General features: G+C 37.3%; 1 protein-coding gene across 13 annotated transcripts in view; it reads right to left on the reverse strand.

The window, feature by feature from the left end:
- The window catches only part of tenm3 (teneurin transmembrane protein 3), a 549164-nt gene that overhangs the window by 237616 nt on the left and 293007 nt on the right, over positions 1-18541 (reverse strand). For 4 of the 13 annotated variants that reach the window (XM_017305073.1, XM_017305072.1, XM_017305068.1 and 1 more), the window contains exons 1-2: positions 16709-16753; positions 8590-8663 (exon numbers count right to left, since the gene is read on the reverse strand). The exons of 2 other annotated variants lie outside the window; for them this stretch is intronic. The gene's annotated coding sequence lies outside the window, so the exon portion shown is untranslated. Of the gene's footprint in view, positions 1-8589; positions 8664-16708; positions 16762-18541 lie in introns of those variants that run through there. 7 more of the 13 variants (XM_017305079.1, XM_017305078.1, XM_017305076.1 and 4 more) reach the window with 4 other exon arrangements.

Consider the following 18541-nt stretch of genomic DNA (forward strand, 5'->3'; position numbering starts at 1 on the left):
GTCAATATTGGTCATGCTGAATTTTATGAAGATGTATATTTCTCATTAAGGATTACCATTAAGTGTGCAGCTTACCTCAGATTTCCCGTCCATCTATCCAAACCGATCGTGTAATTAATGCCAAAATGATCACGAAACATGTAGCAGGACGCAAGTACAAATAATCTAGCCTCTTTTTTAAGTGACTAGTTGAATTTAAGAGATTTTCCTGTATTTTCTCTGTTCTATTATTCCTCCTTCAGAGCCTACTGACTTCTGATTATCCAAATTTCTTCCTGATCTCTTTCTCTCCGGTGTTACCGACTACTTTCAATGACCTCACAAGTGGAAATCTGCTGGGATAATCTCTCTCTCTCTCGCTGCCTTTCCTACCTTTTTCATTCTCCCACCTAATCCCCCTCTTCGCAAAGATTGGCAATGAGAGAGGGATGAGAAAAAGACAGATGTTTGGCACTCTTAGGAGAAAAAAAAAACAGCCTCAGTTATCTGAGCAGAAAAGCATAAACGTGTCATTCAGACTTCTGATGTTTAAGAATAGTCTTCATCTGCTCAGCATAATAACAACTGGGACTGGAAATGAGAAGCAACTGAACCGCTTTCATTGGCAAACATTTGTTCAATAATAATTCACAAATTTCTGACGTTATTTATTGCAACTGTGTTGCACATGCTGCTTACTGTATTTCTGCAGCAGGTTGTCAAAGCAGGTTGCACTAAATAGGAGAAACAAACAGAAGTCCGGTGGATTTGAGAAATTTGCACCTATTTAAGTTGTTTTCAGCTCTAGTGGCGTTTATTTCAAAGCGATCTGACAGGAAAGTGGTTTATGAGAGAGGGAATGGAGATGGGGCAAAGGTCAACGGGCCGGGACTCAAACCCGGGGAAGGACTGATGGCTCTGTTTACGAGTCACGTGCTTTGGTGTAAAAACAGAAGGCAAGAAAAAGATTATTTCTCTTAAAGCGACACATTTTACACACTTTGATTTTACACCTGAATGTGGGGCTGTGACAATTGTACCAAATGCAACCAATGGGAAAATTCAAGTACCCAAACACTGTTCGACTGAAGGAGACGATTTATGGAAAAAATGATGCAGAATTAAATGGATTGAAAAAAAAAAATTTACAAATTCGCACAGAAACAAAGATCGAACCCTAAATAACTCATTTAGACAATATCTGCAAAAATGTTGTCTTGGGGGTTAGTATAACCTTAAGTAAAATCATCAACAAGGTTTTGGTAACTCTGGGTATTAGAAAGTGTGTTTTAAAAGGGACATTCTGTAAGGCTGAGCTGAAGATTTCCCTTCAGTCATCTCAGCTAAAATCTGAAGTGGCTGCTGGTTAAAATACCGAACACATATTCAGCTACCCTGAGCGGCGGAGTGAGGAGCAAAGGGAGCAATGAAGGTCTAATGTAGGCGGGGAAAAGAGGCAGGTCAGCCCTTGTTAACAAAGACTTCATTGATTCCAGGTTCCTAACCTCCTCTCCAAGCTTCATTCCTACTTTCTCTCTCATATCCATCTCTTCTTCCTTGCCGTCCTCCCTGTACATCCCCTTTGATAATGTTTAGTTAATTTACATCTACAACAGTTCTGAGGATCTTACATACATTAGAGTCTATATTTATCTAGTTGAAGTGTTTTCATTTTGGTTTATTCTCTTTTCTGAGATCCACCATCCCACCTCCTTCGTGTTCAGGTATCATTCAGCCTCTCCGGCACAAAGGATCCATTATCCTCTGCCTTTAGTGAAAATGTGTCTCTTCACATCAGTGTCTTTGTGCTGAACTCAATTTTAGCATTAATGTTTCTTTACATCCAGATAACAGATTTAAGGAAAGAGCAGCTATGATAAGAGTTAAGCTGTGCTGTACAGGGATAAGAGATATTGTGATAATGGTGTAAAAACAGAAAGAAAAGGATGATTTATCTCCAAAAGTGACAATGACTCAGCCCTGTTCCAGTTTTATGTTCAACTATCAGGTCAGACAACATCTGATTCCTGCAGTTCCATCCATATCACTGACATAAACACCTGATTCATGAATGGGATTATTGTGAGAGGACCACAGAATACCGCATGTTCGAAAGGACGAGACAGATGCTACACAGTATTACCATCATCTGCAGCAGTAACTGGAGTACAACAAACACAATGAACAAAATGGGCCATAATTACAGTATTACCGCAAGGATAATCACCGAGAAACAGGAGATTGAATAGTAGACAACAGGAGACAAAGGATGTGGAACAACAGAAACAAAAAACGGAGAATAGTTCAAAGCAAATGTATGGCTGGAGTCTTTTTGCTCCAGCGCTGAGCTTCAACACAAACATCACTTGGATTCAGTGAAACGTTAAAGCCGAGCTGAACACACCCATCTCCTGCACGCTCTGAAACAAATGCATCGGCACCGCGCTGCAGAGTTCCTCCATTTTCTGCATGCCAACACCCTACTCTGATGTACAGCTCAGCTTTAAACCAGCCGACTTATCCCGCTTGGAAATCAGTGGATTCAGAATCCTGACGGAGCGTATAAAAATAAAAACACCAAGGACAGAGGGCTCCTAAAGGGTATATTTTAAAAGTATGTATAAATATGAAATAATACAATTAAATAAAAATGAAGGATAATCACTGACAAATGGCACCATTTCATAGATTAGTGCTCGTCTTAGAAATGACAGGAGAGCTGTGTACTAGTTAGTGTCTGATCCCGATCAAACCCAACTAATTAACTTTCATTTTTGGTCTGAAACTGAAGTAAACTAAACGTATTTTAAGTAAGAGTTTCCTACTTTTGTTTTAAGATCGTAACTTGAGTAAATAGTGTAGCTTCTCTTGTTTGTAGCTTTTGTTTAACATCTTCCAGCTCCATTTTGTCGCTTGTTGTAATTAAAAGGCGAGTCAAGGGCAAATCTGCGGGGATGTATGATTGACAGAGAGAGAACGGTCACCTACTGCAAGTCCTTCTGCAGTAAGGACTTAACTATAAAGCCAGATTTATAGTTAAATCTGTTTTTTCCCCCTCTAAAAATCTGATTTAACTATAAACTGTACCAAACTCGTAAGCATGGCTCATTACCAGTGTTTCATTATAAAACAGCCTTTGAGGTTTGCTGATATCCTGCTAGAAAATGCTGAAATATAACCATGTGCATCATATCTTGATCAGAGAAAACAAATGATTTAAAAATCACTTATGTTGACCAGAAAAACTGCAAAACAGACAATTGGCGAAAAACAATGCAAGACAAATTAGGGTTAGGTGGGTTTAGAATAAATTCTTGTGCTTCAGGCACAAAAATAGACCTAAATGAATTCAAACAATTGCTGGTTTGAAATCCCCCATTACTTTTCTGTACAGCAGAAGGACACAGTATGCATGTGTGTATGCTCTATTATTAGCATGAAGAACATGCTTTCCAGGCTGAAGTGAACCATTTTCCATCTGAGACCAAATCCCCAGAGATTGAGGCAGAAAGCGCACTGTAGCTGTTCAGCAGCACATCTATCCATCTATCTGAAAGGTTAAGATTCAGATTTTATCAAAAAAATAAATAAAATACATTTTAGCTTACTTTAAGATGTGGGAGTTTAATTCTTGTGGACTCTGTCTGTGAGCATCACATTCAGTAAAGAGAGTTGAATGCCATCAGATAGATGAAAGCTTATTTTTCAGCATATGGAGACCGAGTTGGAGCTTCACCAAATGTATATATTTCACCAAACGTTGGAAGATGGTAGCTGACGGCGTGGCTAAAGGGAGTGAATGCATTATCTATGCATATGTTAATGTGCACAGGTCACAGCTAAGCTTTTCTTTATGCAATCCCTGAATATGAAATGTATCTATTACTATTCTGATTGCACACTGATGTTTCAGTACCTCATTTAGATCGTCAATAAAATGCTAAAGGGAAATTGGAGTATGTTTCTGCGTTATAGAACTAACCAAAGAGCACAGCGTGCAATGAACTCGAGCAGGAAAAATAAGTAGAGGAATTGTGGCCTCTTGCTCTGTCCAACATCAAATTAGACATCTCTCTCTTCAAAGGACAAAGAACATCACCCATAAATGATACCACGTAAAAAAAAATAAAAACTTAAAGAGACATTCCATCAGATCCAACATGCTGAGCTACCATTTTACATACACATAAAGCCGAGATCCCACAACTACTATTAGCTCTGCAGTTCTCTAATTAATATGGCGTGGTGTTGCCGTGAGTCCCAGAGGCCGGAGAGGTAAAAGCTTAATGAGCGGGCCAGAACCAAACCAAAGTAATTTAGAGGCCACACACACACATCTGATTTGATTTAAAAGTTTGAGGATGAAACTCCCAAGCAGTATAGAAATTAAGCACAATGTTTGGTTCTGTTAATTGGAATTGTATTAAAATTTGCTACATGCCAGTTCTTCAACAATTTAAAAGGTTTTATGCGAGTGTTTATTATAGTTGATCATAATTTCTGGACTAGGAGCCTCTACATTTTACTCTTTTTGAATGCTGTGATGCGGCTACCATTTGATTTTTTACCAACGGGTTTCAAACGGCTGAACTGCTAGATGATGAAGAGAACAGCAACACTGAGGAAGATGACTTTAGTAGTTTCAGTGCACAAAAAAAGATGAAGATGGTGATCAATGACTTTTTCTGGTGGGCTTCTGTGTTTTTTTCTAAGCAGCTGTGTTGCAGGCACACCGGGTGCCGTTTATATTCAGGTGTGCTCAGTAGTCCAGATTTGTTAAAATGAGACGGATAAGCTGATCTAAAAAAAAACAAAAAAAACAAAAAAAAAAAACAAATTAGGTACCTGTGAAAACCCCCCCCAAAAAAACAAAAAAACGGTTCATCAGAAAAACATTTGACATGACATTTTCAAAGACCAAGTTGGTTCATTTTCCTTTTTTAATTTCACCTTTATTTTACCAGAATGAAAACCCAGTGAGATTAAAAGCCTCTTTTTCAAAAGAATCCTGGTCAAGAAGCAGCAACAAACACAAAAGTTGCAGTTAAAAAAAAAAAAAAGGTAGCTTTTACATTTCACCACTTCCTCTCACAAGCACATTTAGGACTTTGTATCCCTCTAACCACTCCTTTAGTTCTTCTGAACTTTACCGTTAGCCTCCATATTACTCCTTATGATGCACAAAAAGCTTTAATATGCCATTATCCTGAAATGTATTTATACAAATTAACTAAAGATCCCCAGGAAAGAGCAAATAGATTAAAGATTCTCTTAGCATCGTTTTATTTTTAAGTCAAAACGCGGTGTAGTCAAAGATTTAAATCCGTTTAACTGTCAATATTAAAACATAAATCTATTAAATTCAGTTCGTAGTGAACAGGTAGATGTTTTATGCAAATAGAATGAGCCCAGAGCTAGTCAGAGCCCAGCAACTGGGAAGGTTTTGTAAGATGAATGATATTTTGTGGCTTGTGAAGGGGAAGAACTACCTCTGCAGGCAGACTTGCACCTGGAACACAGGAATGTTTCATTGATGGTTGGAAAAACCAGAGCAAATGTGACCCCTTTCCTTGGTTCCATAGTCACTGAAATATTCTAGACTTGGAGGCAAGACAGAATCCTTTTTCAAAGAGAGGTACTTTCTTTGTAGGGCAGGATTTTCTCCTTCCACTGGTCTTGTTATTCCAAGCATTTTAAAAGCTTGGATTAACAAACTCATCTAGAATTAAAAAGGAAAAAAAAAAGCCCAGGTGAGATTCTAATCAGTCAAGCAATTATGCACTACTGAAGTGGAACAAAATAGATTCATGCTGTTCACTTTCTTTACTAATGAAAATCTGAAAAGTGTGGTGTGCATTTTTACTTAGCCCCACTTATTTGCGATTTTGTGGAACTGCTTTTTGCAGCCATTCCAGCTGCACATCTTTTGGGGTATGCTTCCCATAAGCATTAAAAAACTACCAACTGAAACGGTGTCCCTTTGTTATGTGTTAAACAGCAGTGAGATTTTGCATAGATCATTTTTGGAAAATGGCTTTTTAAAATTCATCCTCTCTGGGAAACACTCGCGATCGTTTCTGGTCTTCCAACATGTCAAATCCACATGGATGCATAGTCTCTGTGTGGACAGGGCCCAAGTTTCAAACTAATAACTACTCCCATCAATAGACTCGCAACCGGTCTTAGTTCTTGACTTTGAATAGACCATTCCACAACATGTATATACTTTTAACTATTCCATTGCAGCTCTGGCCTTACGTTTAGGTTCATCACTCTGCTGGAAGTGAACCTCTGCTCTAGTCTCAGGTCTTCAGAAGTTTTTAAGTTTGGCTTTCCCTCAGCAATGGCTTCCAAAAAGCCTAAATCTGAGGAGTGAAAGGTTCCTCAGCTCAAAGAGCTGTGGATTACTGTAGCTCCTCCAGAGTTACCATGGGCCTTTTGGTTTCTTCTACTTCCTCGGGCAGAAATGTCTCGACAGGTTTGTAGTTGTGTCATACTCTTAGATGATGGATTAAACGGAGCTCAGTGAGATGTGGAAGCTTGAGATATTATTTTCCACCTCCTGTATTCCTGGATCTTCTGTCAATGTCAACTGTATTCATATAGCACATTTTCAACAGATCGAACTGCAGAAAGTGCTCTGCATGGTAAATATCCATCTATATTCACTAATGTTTTATAACAAACCTCAGAGGCTTTTGCAGAGTAGCTGGGTTTATACTCAATGTCATGCAGGTGGACTCTATTTACTGACCTTTGAAGGGAGTTGGCTGCATTAGATTTAATTTAAGAGCAAGAGTAAGAGTTCTATATAAATTAATACCACATGTTTTGGCAGAAACTTCAGTGATGCGACATGAAATTTACAGCGTTGGTTGATTTTCAGTACATAACAGGAGGGGAAGGAAAAAGAAAAAGGAATTTGAAGACGGCAGCCTGGCTGACAAAGACATTAACCAAGGTTACCGAGTCGTGAGCAGCTTTTATACAGCACAGCTCATCGTTGTCAGCTCACAGACAGTACATGCACATTTGATCCTGCTTTATTAATTTATTTTCTTGCGCAATGCACCAGACATCGTATCCAGCAGGTCACGGAGTCAAAATGACCTAGATACAATACTTCCACCAGCCTGTCAGAGCACAATCTTGTTCCATCTATTATGACATTCAATTTTTTTTTTTTTTTTTTTTTTAAGAATTTAACCCTTTTTTTCTTCCACTAAACAATTAAGCACTATGTTGTGTTGGTCTGTGGCAGGAAATCAGGAATATGGAAAAATGTGTAAAAGTTGGTAGGAATAGTTTCTGAAAGTCTCTGTACTCTTAAAGATGGAGGCTTTGGTAAAAATAAATAAATACTCTACAAATTGGCAGTTCAGTTTCTTTCGAGGCCTTATCCTCAGACCTGATCCGATTCTCCAGCTACCACATCTGCTGGCATGTAGACAGTTCATAGTCTACGTCTCTCTACCTTCTCACCCCACTTTAGGTTTGTTCTCATCACATTAATATTTTCATTGTTAGGTTTACATATTTTAATCATTATTAGCATAGGGGTTGAATAATTTTGGTCTTTACTGTAAAACCAGGACAACCTGGAGAGAAACAAAATGCTAGAAATTGCAAAATTCAATTAAAAATCTGTTCCAAGAGTTGAAAATTTGTGTTCAAATAAGCTCCAATACCAATCTGAGTCTCTACATTTATAAAGCTGGTTGAGTAATGCGTTGAAAGTAAAAACAATAATGAATAAAGTACAAAGATAGGATGATCTCATTGGAAAAAAATCTGAATTAGTGAGAATATAGTAGGTTGTTGCTTGGCCTCAACTAAAAAAAGTCCTTATTTTGGGGTTAACCGATTACCAGATTCAGAAACTACATGCATGTTTCTCTGTGTCTATAGTGACTATTAGTTCATAAAAGATGATTTAAAGCCATTAATTTAAGTCCCTTCATCAGGTTGAATCAACTGATTTTTTAAGCAAAAAAAAAAAAAAAAAAAAAAGGGTTTCATAAAACATTTGTTACCTTTACATCCAATTACTTTTTTTTTTGGCAGAAACAATGGCTATAGAAAACACACGTTCAGTTTAGTCCAACATTTACAACAATACATAGATGCAAAATTGTCAGATGCTTCAATTATGCTCAACTGACGGCTGAGCAACCCTCATTTCCTCCAACATGCACGCACACCCACACTGGTGCCAGAGTCCTTCACCAGAAACAGCTTTCTCTCAAGAGCCGCCTTCCAAAAACACTTGACAAGAACAGAAATTGGCAATTCATTCCCTTACAGCACTTGCTCATTTTTCTCCAGCCCACCCCCCTTACTTTTTATTGATCACAATCACTTGTTCCCTGCACGTGTTCAAATCACTGAGTGGCTGCTTTTCCCCCCCTCCTCAACTCCAACAAGAATAGTGTAATCAAGGCAAACTGGCGCTAATCTTCCCTTTATCCACTGGGACATTTACAAATACGCGCAGAAAGAACAATTTCGGAAAAAGTGAATGGGACAGAAAGCAAAGTGCATTGAAAACAAATAGGCGATGTTACTATGAGCCCCAGATGGAGAGACTGATTGAATGTCAGTAAAACCCACCAACTTTTTGAGTGGTCTAGCCGCTGAAAGGCGCAGATTCCTTCCCAGTTTTTATCATTATCTTCTTTCCAAATCTGAAAAAAATAACCAAAGGAAACACAATTCTTGATTAAAATTCAGAATTGACATGTATGATGTAAACATCTTCATGAATTGTTTAAAAGACTTCCTTGTATTGATACAGGTATTCTGTTAGGGGGAGAACTAGATCTTGCAGTTCAATACTGAAATCCCATCATATTCTGAATTTCCCCTCTGGGGGACAATAAAGGAAATTTCCATTTTATAATTTCTAAAAGTCAATGTACTATCCAGTAGCTGTTAAACATGTGATATCATGTGGAAAAACAAGAGTCCACTATTATGTAGATGTGTGGTTTAAGCTTTGGGTTCTGTATTTATGTTTTAAACTTGTATTTTGAAATGGGACAGGAAGTCTGTTAGCCTGGTTGACAGCAACACTGCTCAGTTCCTTAGCAATGAAAAACCCAACAATCCATCTATTTTCTGAACCTGCTTATTCCAGCAGTCATTAAGCTCAAGGTACACCATGGACCGGTACGCAGGTTTATCTCAGAACAGGGACAAAAAAATAAAACGTATATCCACACACTCATACTGAATGGCAACTTGAAGTATCCAATTAACCTAACAGTTATGTTTTTGGACTATGTTATTTGCAGATGATACTACCTTTTTCTGTTTAGGAAAAGACATAGAACAAATGATGGAGATGATACAAACAGAATTTATTAAGATACAAACTTGGTTTAAATTAAATAAATTATCATTAAATTTGAATAAGACGAATTATATGATATTTAGTAAAAGAAATAAAGCTATCGATCTTCCTTTTGAAGTCGATGATGTTGAGCTCTGTAGGGTCAATGAGGTTAAGTTCTTGGGTGTTATCATTGATGAAAAGCTGACATGGAAACCCCRTGTMAATTACTTAAAAACAAAAATAGCCAAATCCATGGCAGTATTGTACAAAGTAAGGGATTTATTTCATGACAAAGCTTTATTTATGTTATATAATGCAATAATTGCTCCACACCTGACTTACTGTATTGAAGTCTGGGGGAAAGCWTGTAAAACAATTACAAATCCCATTTATATTTTACAGAAACGAGCAATAAGATGTATCACCAGAAAACATTATAATCACCCATCAAATGCTTTATTTTGTCAGTTGAAATTATTGAAATTTTATGAGTTGGTTGATTACAATATTTTGCAGGTTATGTATAAAGCTCATAAAAGTTTATTACCTCTTAATATGCAATTATACTTCGTTAAGAGAGTAAGTAATTACAATCTTAAGGGTATAGAAATGTTTGTAAAGCCCAAGATTCGAACAAATTTGAAGGACCGATGTACATCAGTACAAGGTATAAGATTGTGGAATAATCTGGAGAGTGATAATAAAAATGCTGGCTTGATAGATATATTTAAGAGAATGATAAAAGTTAAGTTGAAGACATATACAATTGTATAATGTGCAATTATAACAATTGTTGTACAAGAAGGAGTTAATGTTTTTTTTTTTCTTTTTTGTTATGTTTTATTAATTGAAAACTATCATTGTTTGAATTTGTTTATTTTGGAAAAAAGGGGCAGATATTAATAAGAATTTTATTCTTCTTCTGCTACCTTTCATTTTATTTGTGTTTTGTATATTCTTTTTTGTATGTATAGCATCTGTTTTGTTTTAAATGAAATGAATAAAATTCTATAAAAAAAAAAAAAAAAGTATCCAATTAACCCAACAGTTATGCTTTTGGACTATGGGAAGCAGCTATTCAGAGTAGAACAAACTGAATCGTTCAACACTGAACTGAGATTCTTTAAAAAGCACTGATTGACATTTCTGTAGGCTGTATTTAGCTTATTAAAACAAAAACATTTTTCAGTTCAAAACAACCCAAAGGTTGTTCACACTGATCCACTGAGATGTAAACCTTAAACCTGTAAGGAAGTAGGTAGACATCGCAAAGTTCCTTCCAATATGACTCTTTTCACTTGCAAGCATATTTCATGATGTGAATGATGAATTCATGATCTTAATTCAAAATAATCGGACAGGGCATTAAAAAGGGAAAATTATATCATTATCCAAGCTGGCACCACTGAAAACCGTTTTATCGTGGACATGTTTAGCCTAACTTCGGTTTAATTGACTTGATCAAAGTTTGGTGTGCTAGCAATAAAGCCTTCAGTGGTAACTCGTTCATACTTTAGATTTAAAAACAAACACCAGGGTGTCTCAGGACTACATTTTGTTTCTAAGCGAATCCATCTACAGAAGGTAGCTAGAGGTAAATCATCATTTTGTTTTTACAGCAGCACCATATTCTGTTATGTTACTTTTTCTAAGATTAGTTAATAGTTTTCAGCTGCAGTCTAGTTTATAATGACAAAAGGAAAACATGCTTTCAGATATTTGCAAACAAAAAATGTGATTTGAAGATGATCGTACATTCATGGCTTAATACTTTGCTGAAGACCCTTGAAGACTAATAGTTTAAAATTTTCTTAGGGACGTCTTTACAAGGTTGTGGATGTTGGGGGAAAACTAAATACAAGTGGCCTAATTACTAATGATAAACAGTCTATGAAGGCGTAATATAATCTCAGTACATATACAGCTGCTCAGAGAAGGACAATGAACATACAAAAACAGTTCAAGGAGAAAGTTTTAGAGTTTGAAGGCAAGGTTAGATTTTGTACCATCGCCTCAATCTTTGAACATCTCACAGAGCTCTGGCTAATCCATCATCTGAAAATGGAAAAACCAATGAAGATTTACCCAGACATGGCTGTCCACCTTAATCAACAAGCCGAGAAAGAAATTGATCAGAGAATCAGGCAAGAAGCTAATGGTGACACAACACGGCCATTACGGAAGAGAAACAAGAATATCGTTTTTTGTAATCCTGCTTGCAGTTTCCTGCAGCCAATAACTGAACTTTGTTAAGACAAAAACTGAACTTTGTTGCTTGCATGTAATGCACCTTGAATGCTGAAAAACTACTGAAGCAAATCATCCTGAACACACCAACTCCACTGTGAAACATGGCTGTGGCAGCTTCATGGTGTGGGACGTTTGCTCTTGAACAACGAGAAGTTGGTCAGAGCTGATGGGAAGATGGATGAAGACAAATACAGTTATGGAAGAAAACCTGTTAGGAGCAGCAAAAGACTCAAGACTTGGGTGGAGCTTCATCTTCTATTGTGTTAGAATGTTCTAGTCAAAGTCCAGACAAAGACTTTAACGCTGATGTTTACAGGCGCTCCTCCACCAGTCTGATTCATCTTGAACCATTTTATAAAAGAAACGATTGACAAAGTTTTCAGGCAAAACTGCTAGAGACAAATCTAACAAATTTTGTAATAGATGGGAAATAATTATAAAACATTTTGAGGGCTGAATACAGACATTTATGTGTGAAAAGTAAAAACATGTACCATTTACCTTCCCCTTTATAAAAAATAAAAATATCTGAGAGCTCGTTCAGTTAGGAGTTAATACTCCAGGTCTCCATTTGAAGGTTCAGGTGTGATGAGTCGTACTCTTCAAGAAGGCATCCAGAAGACTTTATCACTGCCTTCTTCTGAACATCTCACCCAAGTTTATCTGCTAAATCAACCAAGCTGAGCAGTTTCTCAGCCCGTCTCAGGTAGTGACAGTTGTTACTGAGCTAGGTTTACGTTATTGGCTCAGACCCAAACCCCAGGGGGTATTCCCTCTGCAAACTTTACCTTAAAGCAACCTGGAAAAACTCCAAAGCATCTTAAGACAAGAACCCAGGCTTATCTCTACAGCCAAAGAATCAAAAAGATGTTTAAAAAAAAAAACCAAAAAAAAAAAACCTTGTGTCAAAAGAAGTCTACTACTTCTGCTGTATGTTCATTTGGGTAAAAATTTAATGCCAAGTTCAGGAGGAGGAATCATGTTTGACATTTTCTTATCTAATGACTAGTTAAGAAAGAAAACTCTTGAAGCTCCAACAGAGAACCACTCTCTTCTGTCAGATATGTTTGGTCCATTTCCCCCTCCTTTGTGTTGCTGTATCACATATCCCAATAATACACTGAAGTCTGCTGAAACGGGACAAAATGCAAATAAAACCCTTTGGAAAAAGGGTTTTATTTTTTTTATGCATTGAGAAATTCTTACACTCAAGTCATTGAAGTTTTTTCTTTTTCCAGAATTCCTAAAAATATCCATTTCCCATAATCCCATGCATTTGGGAAACTAAATGTCAAGATTAAAACACTTTGTGTTCATGTCTACTTGTAATCTTTAACCTGGCCAAAAATAAATTGATTTTCAGGGGGGGGAAACACTTTTTGACAAAAGCTATTCTTCAGTTCCCTATGAAACATATTACAGATCTAGATTATATAAATATAGTTTTTTTGCTGTCAAAGTCTCTTTTTCATTTCATGTGCTGAATTTCTTAATTTCTGAAGTGTTTCAGGCCATCACACCTCAGGGGGAGTACTTTGTTTGTCAGTATCTTTTTGTCACAACAATTTGGCCCTGAAGTGTGATGACAGCTTGAACCAGGGGGTGTCAGCAGCCAAATTTTAGCCCCTTAGTCCAGTGGAGCATAGCAGAACACTTCTTTAGTTTTCATGGATGGATAGCTGGATGGAAGCAAAGATAACATCCCAGCAGGGTTTCTTCTTGTTCAAGGCTTTCAGCGTGTTACTAATCTCCCTAAAATTTTGAAATGCCCCTCTCCCACCCAACCCAGCCTCTGGTTTCTTTGAACACAAAACGCTTCAGTTCCAGCGGCTTTTGTTGTACATTTTCATATGCTGCTCTAAAGCAGGACCTTTTGCAAAACAGCGTCACAAGATTTGAGCGTAGAATATTTCAAGTATGAATTGACCCATTTTGCATTTTTCTTTTCCACCATTAATCACATTTTTTTCCATTTGCAGCCGTTACATATATTTAGATCATCATTTGGCACTATCGGGATTCCTTGTTGCATATACATCATCTTCAAAAAGATTTAGAAAAAAAATAAAATGTTAAAGAAGAAAAAAGTGAAAGAAAAGTGAATTTAAAATGCAGTGTTTTAAAACTCAGACGGCAGATCACGGTCTGATGCAGAGGTCGTATTTTGCCACAAGTGTCCGATCATTTCACTTCTCGTAGAACAGAAATGTGAGCCAAGTGAAGTCCCAACACATGCATGTCAAATGATTCATGGTGTAACAACCTTCTTCATTTTTTAAATGGTAATTAAATCTTGGTGTTTTTGTTTTACACAACTGTCCCTGTGAGTATTGCATCAACTAAAAAAAAATGTATCATCAATTCTTTAAATGCTAATTTGTGTCATTAAATGCTACTGAATTTTTGCTTCTTAACTACAATGTTTAGGAGTTACCATTTGGTTATAGAACCAAATGGTAACGGATCCATTAAGTTCTCCATGTTGTGACAACATCTTTGCTGGGTTCTTTTATAATTTTAAGATAAGGTGTTCATTAAAGCTCCACCTAGCCTTACAAAGAAACCTTTTCCTGCCGCTGTCTGCTGATGGCAGAGACGAAGCTGGCAGGCATCAGTCTTGTCACATAAATGCTCCATTCTTTAAGAAAAGCTAGATTTTACCTCAGCCATTACAATAAACCTTCTGCAGAATTAATACAATCGGTCCGTGACAATGCACTCTCAGCATTAGCCTGACCATCAAACAACACTAGAAATGGAACATTGGGTTCTTATTTCATCTAGAAACCAAAACACCGTTTATTTTCCTGTTCATGTGCACAACACAATGTTCTTAAAGCTCACAAGATGCAAGTGTTTCAGTAAATTATTGAATATTGATCAGCAGGGGACAGAAAGTAGCACCTAATAAACACTAATGCACAAGAGCTGTGTGTGTGCAAATATGCTGGGAGTCACGCCAACAGGAAGCAAGTTCAAAACATATTTATATGTAGATTTATGTTAATACATGTCTTTCATCCTCAAGGTTAGATGATCAATAGGTATAATTTAAAATGAATTCATAAACAAAAATATAAAGAATGCTGCAGTGATGTCAAAATGTATTCCGTCACATCAAGACTTTTCTCATCAACTATAATGAGAAATAAATCACCACAAGCCTTACATTTTGCTTCCTTTCACATTAAGATTTACATAGTTAATTTTTAGAGAAGTCAATACATGTGGTGACATAAGTTTCAACAACCCAGATCAAACAACCCAAGCAATTAAAAAAATAAATAAAAATTTAATACTCTGATCTGCAATGTCTTGAACTGTTGGACAGAAGGAGAAGAAACGAGAATCTCTGGCAGCACTTCTTAGTTAGAGATCAAAGGGTTTTTATCTGTACAGCTAAATGCAGTTTTAACTGATTGTTGGGGCACATTCAGCTTTTCAGGGTTCCTGACTTTTATACACTTTAACAATTTAATAAAACGATCATTTTTATTTGTTAAAACTTTTTTCCAACTGACCAAATTTTACAACTGGTTTCATTTTCTTTTCTTTGTAAACTTATTTAACCTATATTTTTTGAAGTCAAACTTCCTTAATGACTTCTCTGGCTGCGCTTTCAAAAAAAAAACTACAACAAATATGGAGTAGGGAAGACGCACAACTACAATCAAAATAACCTGAACTGGAAAAGGATATACAACTGATGTATTGACAATATGTTCATTTCCACATGGTGTTGTGGAAACCTGCTGTATGAAGAGCAAGCTTGGCAAAGTGAACAAAATCAAAATCAGCAACCCCACCTGCAGCATTGTGCATTCAGACATGGCCTGAAGGAAACTGCTCCAGCCATTCGAACACCCACCACCAACAACACACAAAAAGGACTTTGCTCTACAGAGATAGCAGAGGAGATCTTTACTACAGGCTGTTTGCTGGGCTAGCTGAGGAAAGAAATCGTTGCACTTGTGCAATTCAAAATGATCAGCACCTCAGAGACTTTACATCTTTCAAAAGTTCAGCTTTTGAAGACCCCATGTTGTCTTTACCTCCCTTAAGATTTTGAGCCAGACTGTAGAAATCGAGATATACATACTTATTAGATAGCCTACAAAAAAAAAAACAAACAAACAAAAAAAAAAAAAACAAAGGTGCATAAAAACACTGATTCAAAACAAAATAAGTTAATTGCAAACTCAGACGTAGTTGATAGTTCTGGTCTTGACATTGCCAGATGATGCACATGGGTACAAAAGGTTGTATTTGCAAAAACAGTTTTTCCAAAATTTGTTTTGAAAAGAAAGAACATAATTCTGCCTTAATTGGTAGTTTTGTGCAGATTTTTTAATTACCGAAAATACCAAAATGTACATGTATTACATTATTAATTACTTAGTAACCAAATTGGCTTTTTACCAAATCCCATTTTATTCTTACTTGATAGATCATTGCCTCTTTACTTTGACTTGTGTAAAAAACACTGAAGTAATACTACTCTTAGTGGATTATGATTTTCATCTATCCATATCTTATGTTATGTAAATGAAAAAAACTGGACCAAAATGCAGACAAGAGCTGAAGCAGACCATTGTGGAGATTTAATAATGAAAATAATAAAGTTGGCACAAGGAGAACAGGACATGCAGCACGGACAGAGTGACGGGAAGATTCAGTGAAGAACAATAAAAAACAGCGAGTCCATTCAATAAGGGAAGGATGGAGAATGATGCAGAAATGAACAGCTGTGGAAAAGAGCAGACATGCAGACCGAGAGAAGTTGAATAATTAACATCAAGGAAGCTGACCCAGACACAATGAAACTACAAGCCAAGTGAAAAGTACAAGACGCAAGAGAACCAAGTTCAAATGCACAAAGAACAAAACGCAAGAATAAGTTTGGAAACTAAACAAAGAATGATACAACATGGCATCACCCTTTTAACAACAATGACCAGTTATTCTAACAGGGACACATAAGGATTTGAGAGCCACAGCTTATACATATTGAAAAAATACCCATAATATAATGGATGTATCATTATAATATATTCAGAAATAAACTTCAACTGCTGCATTCTGCATTATGACGGCTGGACCAATAAGCAGGCTAGTATAGATATGATCGATAACAGAAAAACTTACAGGACAAAGGCAGCAACACAGCAGGGGAGAAGGAAACGGACAGTGGCCTGGAACAACACAGACAATAACGGAGGAGTCAGTGGGGTACGATGTGAACTGGAGAGCTTAAATACACTGAGGGAGGGGAGAGAGACTAATCAAAGGTAAGTAGAGGCAGCTGGGGAAGAGAGAAGGGAGGAAGAAATCAAGAGATGTAAACCAGCTGGTAAAGGAAGGATGGGAGAAAGCTGAGACAAAGGAAACCGTAGGAAAAACTATGACAAAACAAACAAACAGCAAAACAAAGCAGAGGAAAGAAGTTCAAAGGGCAAAAACATGAGGAAAAAGTGAACTAACACATGTGATAAACAAAAATGGAAAGATCTAGAAAAACAACCAAATAAATTATCCAAACAGAAACCAAAGGGCAAACATCTATGGATAACTTTACCTGAATTTTTGCAACATACCATTTATAATGTTCATGTCTTAGGAGTCCTAAGACATTAGCTGGTTTCTGCTCAGGTAGTCAGCCTGCAATCAGCTTAGCTAACTTAAAAGCCAATTTTCCAACTACAGTTTTGAACAGTGCTATTTACAATGCTTGGTGGGGATTCATTCATTTCTACACCAATACTGTTTGAGATTTTGGCAACCAGAAATATTTCTAAATAACTTAATCTGTGCTTATTGCAGGCACAGATTATATGAAGCAATCTCCTTTAAACCTGCTGTGTATGATCAAATTATTCAATTAATCTAGTTTATTTGTATAGCACATTTCAACAAAAAGGCAGATAAAAGTGTTTTACATCATAAAAACACAAAATAATAAAGTCATAAAAAGACCCTCCAGGTTATGGAGGGGGAGCAGCACTGCACCACTCCACTAGTATTCCCTTTGGCAGCTTAATAACCCTTTATGATAATGAGAAACATTTTATGGTTTTGAAACTTTTAAAGACTTTGCTACATTTTCAGTCTGAAATGGGCACAAATGTAAGTTACACCAAACTCAGGCAAAAGAGTTTGGCAGTTTCCCAGGACAGCACAGAATATGAGATAATGTTAACTCTCTAGTAAAATAACATACAACACAATCTTAGAATACATTTTTGTTACTCTGATCTTACTGTGTTTCATTTTACACATGAATCAAACACAGAAGCCATGACTGGATTGAACTAATCTCTCACAGATGGAAACATACAGATTTTGTAAATGTATGAATGCAGCTATGACGCTGTGTTTCAGTTTATACGAGCATATCGGGGCCAGTTCCCCTGGATTGGCAGACTGGGGTGGTGGTCCCCCTGTTCATAAAGGGGGACCGGAGGGTGTGCTCCAATTACAGAGGGGTCACACTCTTAAGCCTCCCTGRTAAGGTCTATTCAGGGGTCCTGGAGAGGAGGGTCCRTCRGATAGTYGAACCTCGGATTCAGGAAKAGCAGTGTGGTTKTCGTCCTGGTCGTGGAACACTGGACCAGCTCTACACCCTCAGCAGGTCCTGGAGGGTGCATGGGAGTTCGCCCAACCAGTCTACCTGTGTTTTGTGGACTTGGAGAAGGCGTTCGACCGTGTCCCCAGGGGGGACTTGTGGGGGGCTCTCCGGGAGTATGGGGTACCGGGCCCTTTGATATGGGCTGTCAGGTCCCTGTATGACTGGTGTCAGAGTCTGGTCCGCATTGCCGGCAGTAAGTCGGGCTCGTTTCCGGTGAGAGTTGGACTCTGTCAAGGCTGCCCTTTGTCACCAATTCTGTTCATTACTTTCATGGACAGAATTTCTAGGCGCAGCCGAGGTGTTGAGGGGATCCATTTTGGTGGCCTTAGGATAGCATCTCTGCTTTTTGCGGA

Source organism: Poecilia reticulata, linkage group LG1 (genome assembly GCF_000633615.1).
Source record: "Poecilia reticulata strain Guanapo linkage group LG1, Guppy_female_1.0+MT, whole genome shotgun sequence".
NCBI classification, from domain to species: Eukaryota; Metazoa; Chordata; class Actinopteri; order Cyprinodontiformes; family Poeciliidae; genus Poecilia; species Poecilia reticulata.